Source organism: Calliphora vicina, chromosome 2 (genome assembly GCF_958450345.1).
Source record: "Calliphora vicina chromosome 2, idCalVici1.1, whole genome shotgun sequence".
In the NCBI taxonomy this organism is placed as follows: domain Eukaryota; kingdom Metazoa; phylum Arthropoda; class Insecta; order Diptera; family Calliphoridae; genus Calliphora; species Calliphora vicina.
In genome coordinates, this window is record NC_088781.1 from 55,074,562 (window position 1) to 55,082,994 (window position 8,433).

The 8,433-nt window shown below is 29.6% G+C and overlaps 1 pseudogene; it reads right to left on the minus strand.

Annotated features, from left to right (window-relative positions):
* Positions 1 to 1,026: 1,026 nt before the first annotated feature.
* Positions 1,027 to 5,135, minus strand: LOC135950456 (protein insensitive-like; annotated as a pseudogene).
* Positions 5,136 to 8,433: the final 3,298 nt, after the last annotated feature.

The following is an 8,433-nucleotide window of genomic DNA, read 5'->3' on the forward strand; positions in this document are numbered from 1 at the left end:
TTTAATACTTTTAGCTCGACCTAAATTATTTTTGACCCTGAAAGGGTTAAAGTATAATTTGGTGAAGGGTATATAAGCTCTCTTACTTGTTCTTTATTTAGAATTTTTAGAAAAAAACTCAAACAAAAAAATTACTCAAAATAATCACACATACGAGTGTTGTTTAGCTTTGTTTACTATGGCATTCTCATTACTTAGGTTTTTCACAACTGAGTTAGGTCTTTGACAGGAGACTTTCCTATCTATATGTATTATTACTTGAAAAACATATGTATATTTGGCTTGGCTAATGAAAATGAGATTGAAATTGGAAAATATGAAATATTTTAAAATGTTTGCTTTTATTTACACATTTTTAATTTTTTACTTCCACTTTTCCATTTGAAAGTGGAATTTTCTGAATAAGTTTATGTTTTCACTTTCATACGAATTTGATGTCAGCGGCATACCTGAATATAAGCGAATAAAATTAATTAAATCAGGATTCAATAGAACTCTGTTTCTTAAAATTTCAACTAAATATGATTCTTTTAGCGAAGTTCCAACCTTTGTAGTCAAGAATTAAAAAAAAAAAAAAAAACAAATTATTTATTAAGTTTTATGAAAAAATATTTATATTAAAATTGTTTATTAAAAATTTAGTTATCTAATGTATTTAAAAACATATGTATATTTCTAATTCAATAAGTTTAGAAATAAATTAAAGTATTGTATAATTTTAACTTAAACAAGTTTATAATTTAAAACTAAAATATTTTTATTTATATAAAAGGTACATGTTGTTACAAATTAAATTAGTTTTTGGTTTTTATTTAATAATAAAATTATGTCACATTATACATATATTTTAATTACTAGAATACAAATCAAATACTTAAATATAGTACATACATACATCTCAGTCTAACACTCATAGAATAAGTGCACGTTATTTTTTATTAAAATATTTTAACTTTGGAATTTAAAATCTATGATTTTTTAAAAAATACTAATTTTATATATAGAAATCAAAGAGAGTGTGTTGTCTTAACCAATTAGATTTTCTTAATTAATTTCCCTCATTGGCGTTCGTTTATTCATTTGCAGCTTCATCATCTTATTTTCGTCGGCACATTTGGTGGTGATGGCATTTCGCACTTCTTTATCGGAAACTTGACACTTGCGAGTTACCGCAAATATAATATCTGCTATTACAAGAGGATCCAACATTTCTTTTACTGGTTTACATTGGTCCTTAAAGGCCGGTGAAGGTTTGCCAGTCATCGAGTGTGTTGCCAAAACTTTCCGATCGAAAATTGCCATTAGCAGCTTCCTAGTCGCTATCGAGGCAGAGGTCCAATTCATATTTTCATACAACTTTGCTGGTATGCGGGTGTTGTTAGGTCCAATCGATACCATAACATTCTCAGGATCATAGCTAATATTGCTCATATCACTACCTGGAGTGCTATTGTTTGAGGATGAGGGATTGCCATTTTGACTTGGTGTGGTTTGTATGCTGGTAATTTGAATTTTCTGTGCCTTAAGTAAGCTATTACCGCTGCTACGACGCTTTTGGGTTGGTAGTTGCTGTTGTATGGTAGAGTAGGTTGTAATTGACTGATTATTGCTTTCATATTTTACAATTGCTTGCTCTGCTGCAAGTTTTCTCCTCTTTATGAAATGATGTTCACTTGGCGTTGTGTCTGTAGGTGTTGGTGCAGCTGCCTGATGATGAATTGTCGTGGAATTATTGTCACTATTATATTCCGACTTAATTTCAATGTTATCTTCGGCAGCCAGACAAATCTCTAAACGTCCTGAATCTGCAGAACTGTTTAAATTTAATGCCCCATCGTCTTCGGCCAAATGGATTTCTATTGGTTCATCATTATTATTACCCGTACCCTCGGCTATAATTGTATATTTTACGCTTTCTGCCGGAGAACAATTCACTTGCTGGGTAGGGTTTAGGGCATTTACAATTTTGGGACTTATTTGAGCTGCCCTAGTGATGTTGCTGCTAATATTAGCACTGCTGTAACCAATATTATTGATGTATTGTTGACTTTGAGGTTGCTGCTGTGACAGTAAAGCTGATGTTCTTGCCGAGGTGGCATGTATTTGGGACAGTAAATCTGTGTGGGCCTTTAGATTTTCTTCCAATACTCTTACTTTTTCCTGCAATTCTCTTTCCCTTTGGGATTGCTTTTCCCTATTTTCGATTTCATGGAGATATGAAAAGTCGCTGCCTGTCGTCTGTGACCAGGCATTGACCATCAAGGGACGATTAATGCGCTGTCCTGGCTCTGGGATACCTCTGAATTTGTCTGCTGATCCGACCACTACAGACATGATTGGTAATTGGATCTGTAAGTAATTGAAAGAATAAAAATAATAAGTATAATGTTGTATTAAAAATAGCATAACTTGATATTAACATATTTATTTTTCGTTTTATCCAAACTTGTTCAAACTTTTTATAGAATATTTATAAAAGGGATGTTAGTTCAGTGATTGATGCTCATGTTCTTGCGAATGTGTAAATGCAAAATTGTAAAGGTTTTTGTGAGTATTTTTTTTATTGGATTACGGTAAAATTTTCCATTTGCAATGATGCTAGACCATTCGTACTTAATAGTGAACTCCGCTAATGAGTTATAATATAGCTTTTTTTAAAAAAATATTATTTTTCGTTCTCGCTTTTGATTTGAGATCAACATTTCATGTGCAATTTATCACAGAAAAATCTAAATATTTGGCCTACTTAACACAAGTTTTAAAGTATAATTAAGTGTCATTTATGATATTGACAGAATAATATTCAAAAATTATTTCTCCAACTCAATGATGCCCTTTTGGTTTTGCACCGACAGTTCTTTGAACAACTGGAAAGACATATGTACGTGAAAATACTTGATGCTTTTCCATTATATTTATTCCCACCATCAAAAATGATTGTGGTATGTTGATTTTGTCATTCCGTTTATAACGCATCGAAATATTCATCGCAGGCTCACAAAAATATATGTCGCTCATTTGCTGCAACAACGTCATAATTCAAAAAAAGTCGTTTCAAGAAAAACTACTTTGAATGTTTTATGCCATTTTACTATTTCTTAGACCCCTTTCACACTAGGCAATTTAGTTGCGCAAGTCTCTTGCCCAACAATAAAACAGCATGCAAAATTTTCTTCTCCTTAACCCGACATTACCTCTGGCATCTATACAAGAGACTTGCGGAACTAAATTGCCTAGTGTGAAAGGGGTCTTAAATAAATTATCAACTAATCATGCGATTTCAGAAATAAAACCTGATTTAAATAGTAGATATTAATATCTTTAGATATTTAGATATATGTAAATATTTACATCTCAAATAGGTCCCCCTTGAACATTCATTATTGCCTTATAATAATTAACTAACATAACCCGGTGCACTTCGCTACCCCTACCCTAGTAAAATTAAAAAAAATATGAATGGAAATACGAAAATAACACATACAAAATTTGAGAATCTCTCAATTACAGTTCACTTGATAGTCGAAAATAACTAACTAATTTTGTATGGGAGATATCACTCCACTGCATATTTACATATTTTAATAAGAATTGGAGAGATCTGCGGAAAAAGACTAGCTATCTAGGTTATGAAAAAATGGTAATGTTTGAAAGACATACTATATTAAGATAATGATGATGATTATAAAACGCGTTAAAAATGATTTCCAAATAGTATTGTTTATGATAAGGCTTTACTAATACCTCTTAATATAATGAAATGATTTATTGATATACTATTTTGCAGGTAATATAATAAAGGATATGTTATCTTGTGAAACTGAATTCAAATTTGTATAACAACTTATGATAGTTAGTTTTGGGTTAGTCTATTAATTGTTTTAAGTGTCGGGATCAAACACTGTACTGCATTTGTAACATTTACTTATTTTGTTAAGCAAGTTTCATATGTTCATTTTATTATAATTAAAATAATTGGGGGATTCAAACGGTCTGCTATTAGGTCGTATGTCATAATGTCGTAAAATATATATAAAAGTGTTATTTTATGACAAACCAATAAACATAGTTCTAAAAGTCTTATTAGTTTATAACTTTTTTGTTTGAAATCCAACAAAAATTTATTTAAACTAAAAAAAATATTTTATGACATTATGACAAAACGACCTAATAGGAGACAGTTTGAATCCCCCAAATGCATTACAATTTTAAGTATTTCCAAAAAAAATATTGTTATTTAATTTTACTGTATTATGTGCTGTTTGTCTATAGCGAACGAGTACTTTGAGTGGAAATTTAACATGAGATTTGTTATTGTAACAGAAACAAAATATGTATGTACATGTAAAACATCCGCCCAAAGCATTCGTTCGCTATAGAAAAACAGCACATTAGTCTGAGTCTCAATAAATTTTATTAAATTAGAATTCATTTATCGTTGAATTAATTCACAATGAATTTAATTCATATCTGAATGATTAAATGTCTGTTATTTCAAATCTCATACAAATTGATTTAAAATATTTGTTCTTCATTCAGTTTTGCTTTTAATCATTTATTGTACAAAATGAATTGAACAAATTTGACTAAATTCTTTTTTAACTAGATTTGAATTGAAGTAAAATTTAATCATTCAATACCTTAGCTATTTTGTAATGGAATTAAATTCAAGAAATAAGGATTTAATTCTTTGGGGTATAGTGGTCACTTTTCTAACCACCTTTTCTAGAGTCTTTAATACATTATTATTGACATCTATTGGCATTTTGCTACAGAATTAAATTTTTTGAAGTCATCATTTATGTTGTTTTTTTTTCACAAAACTTTGTCGCCAGGGTGATCCGGTTAAATTAATGTGTTAATTTGAAAATATTATAAACCATAGTTTTTCTAAGGGTTTTCCCGGATTCAATTAAAAAAGAGTTACATTGTTATTTAGTATTCGTTTGGTTCTCTTTTGCTAACAAAGTAATGACTGAAATAGGTTTCATAATTCAGCCAATAATTTCAGAATTATTTTTGTTTATTATTTAGTAAAATCCCTTAATTTATCTAATATGATTAAAATGTTAATAAAAAACCGAAGTTTTATTTCAAAATAGTTTTTATATTAGACTTACCACTTTGGTTTCCATTATTAAGTCTTTTAAAACTTCACAAATTTTGTTGTTGTATGAAAATCCGAACACTTTTACTAAATTTTCGCAATTTTTTTGTATGAAAATCTGAGAAACACTTTTATAGAAATTAAAATTTCACAATTTTTATGAAAAACTAATAAACACTTTTATGGAAATTAAAATTTCTCAATTTTTTGTATGAAAATCCGAAAAACACTTTTATGGAAATTAAAATTATACAATTTTTTTCTATGCAAATCACTTATAAAATTCAAACAAGAATATACTTTTTTTAATACCGCTTTTTTAAAACAACTTTACGCTGTGCCGTTCTAATATCAACTGCTTTAAAATTCTTTTGGTCTTATCACTATCATTACATTTGCTGCTGAAGCCGACACTTAGTCCCATTTTGCCTGCTGATATCCTTTGCTACCTCTACCTACTTCAAATGTTTGCATGTAGATATACACATTAACAAGAACAACAACAACACATAACATTTAGTTTAAGGGTAGAAAACATTGATCCTCAGCTTGTCTTACTTTGCAATTCTTGCTGCAATACTCAACTGTTTGTATCTATAAATTCCTATTTTTCCAGTTCGTTTTATTTGTATTTCTGTTTTATTTTGTACTTTCTTTTGTTTACCTGTAATAAAAAGAGAGAAAATGCGCGCAATTCGTTTTTACAATTCAACAGCAGGACATCCATCTACCATTTATTTTTATTGTTGTTACGCATAGTTGTTGGTTTTAATATTTGAAATATCAACGAACATTTTCCTCGCTCGAGTCTGTTGGTTGGTTTATTAGTTGGTCTAACAACAATAACAATACAAAAGGAAAGGAAAAAACCCAAAACAAAATCTGCGTTATTTGTTGTTGCTTGAAAATTCTATTCTGCTTTGAATAATAATGCCAGATCAACACAAAACCAATAATCCTTGTAGGTAAGAACCCCATAGGAATTAATGGCAAATTGGGTTATGTTAATCGTTAATATCGATGGATTTCCTATTAAGTGTATGTTTTTTTTTTTATTTCATATTTTATTTATCTTCACAATATAATGTGAACTATCAATAATTTGTTCAAATCTTAAATCTAAATATTATTTTTTATTTACGTCCCACCACAGTTGGACGAAAAATTATGTTTAATTTATAGATCCTATCATCAGCGCAGGTCTGTTGGATTCCTTCTTCTTAGTCGGATGTAGCCATTACTTCTCATTAATGTTCGTGCAAGTGGGTTTTGGGTGAACTTCTAACTTTTTCAAATATGACTCCGCTTGTTTATTTATTTCATTTTTCACCAGGGAGAATGTTAATATTTCTCACATACCAAGGCGTTGCTGTTATCATTCGTAATATTTTATTTTGGAATCTTTGAATTTTTTCAATATTAGAAGCTGAGGCCGTGCCCCATAATTGAATTCCATAGCTCCATATGGGTTTTATTATTTAGCTGTACAGCAAAAGTTTGCAATCTAAACTCAATCTCGAGTTTTTACCAATTAGGCATTAAATTTGTAGTAATTTTAACTTCATTTGAGTCAATTTCGTATCTATATGCTTTTTCCAGGTAAGACGTCGGTCTAGATGCAGACCTAGATATTTAACTGCAGTTTGTTGAGGTATTATATGATTATTTATTAGGATTGGAGGCCATGATTCTCTACGCAATGTGAATGTAAGATGTATACATTTTTGCTCGTTTACTTTTATTCTCCATTGTTTTAACTACCTTTCTATGTCGAGTATATGGTCTTGTAAAAGTACAGATGCTTCTTGGGGGTTTTCATGAATGGCTAGTATAGCTGTGTCATTAGCAAAAGTTGATATGTGGGTTCGACTGTTTGTAGGCATATCACAAGTATATATCAAATATAGGAAGGGACCCAGTATACTTCCTTGGGGTACGCCTGCTTCAATAGGCTGTGGTGAACTTATGAAGTCTCCCTCTTTAAGAATGAACTTTCGATGACTTAAATAACTTTCTAGAAGCTTGTGTGTGTTCACTAGGGTGGCCCTTAATAAACGAAAGTTGGATTTTGGCCATTCTCACCCTCCAGTTTGGTGAACATTAGCAAAAAAATCATACTGAAAAAATTTTAGGTAAATCGGTTGGGGTTAAGACGTGCCGCAAGCCCTCTGAAGTTTTGAGATGCATTTACAAGGGGAAAAAATGCATTTTTTTCAGTTTTTGTAAAAATTTTGCCATTAAAAACTTACTTTTGTAATTTAATTTAAAAGAATCGAAATGTGTACGTAATTGTCGTTCTAATGAGACATAAAAAACAGAAATCGGTCAAAAAATGTTAAAGTTATTAAAAATTCGCCAGGCCATTAACGTGTCTCAGGCCACTAGAACATGAAATGTAGGAACAAAATTAACATATTTTGAGAAATATTAAAATAAAAGCTCATTTTTACTTAAAATATGTCCATATTTACTTGTATATGAGTTTTTGTCTTCGTAGGATACCGTTAACCTATTCTTAGGTATGAACAAAAAAATTTAATTTTTTTAACGGCAGTTTCAAAACTCCATTTTCAAATTTTTAATAATTTTGTTAAACAAATTTCAGAATTTTTTGATCATCTCATTGGGATTTATTAAGAGTATAATAGGGAATTAAATCGTGAAAAAATTATGAAAATATCTCTTATAGTTTTTCCGTACCTGCGATTTAAATTTTGAAATTTTCGAGAAAAACCAATTATTTGGCAATTTTTAGGCCAATGAGCTCTATTTTCTTACTCTTATGAATTTTAAGCAAAACTTAATTAGAATATTATAGTCCAGATAATTCTAAATATACTCTGAAACTTTTACTAAAATCAAAAAACGTTAACCCTTAAATCGTGAAGGTCAAAGGTCAAATTTTTCAATATTTGGAATTTCTCTTGGAAAGATTTTGAAATGTTCGAAATGTTGTATATTTTTGGGCCGATTTTTATGAAATTTATTTTCATAATTTTTTCACGATTTAATTCCCTATTATACTCTTAATAAATCCCAATGAGATGATCAAAAAATTCTGAAATTTGTTTAACAAAATTATTAAAAATTTGAAAATGGAGTTTTGAAACTGCCGTTAAAAAAATTAAATTTTTTTGTTCATACCTAAGAATAGGTTAACGGTATCCTACGAAGACAAAAACTCATATACAAGTAAATATGGACATATTTTAAGTAAAAATGAGCTTTTATTTTAATATTTCTCAAAATATGTTAATTTTGTTCCTACATTTCATGTTCTAGTGGCCTGAGACACGTTAATGGCCTGGCGAATTTTTAATAACTTT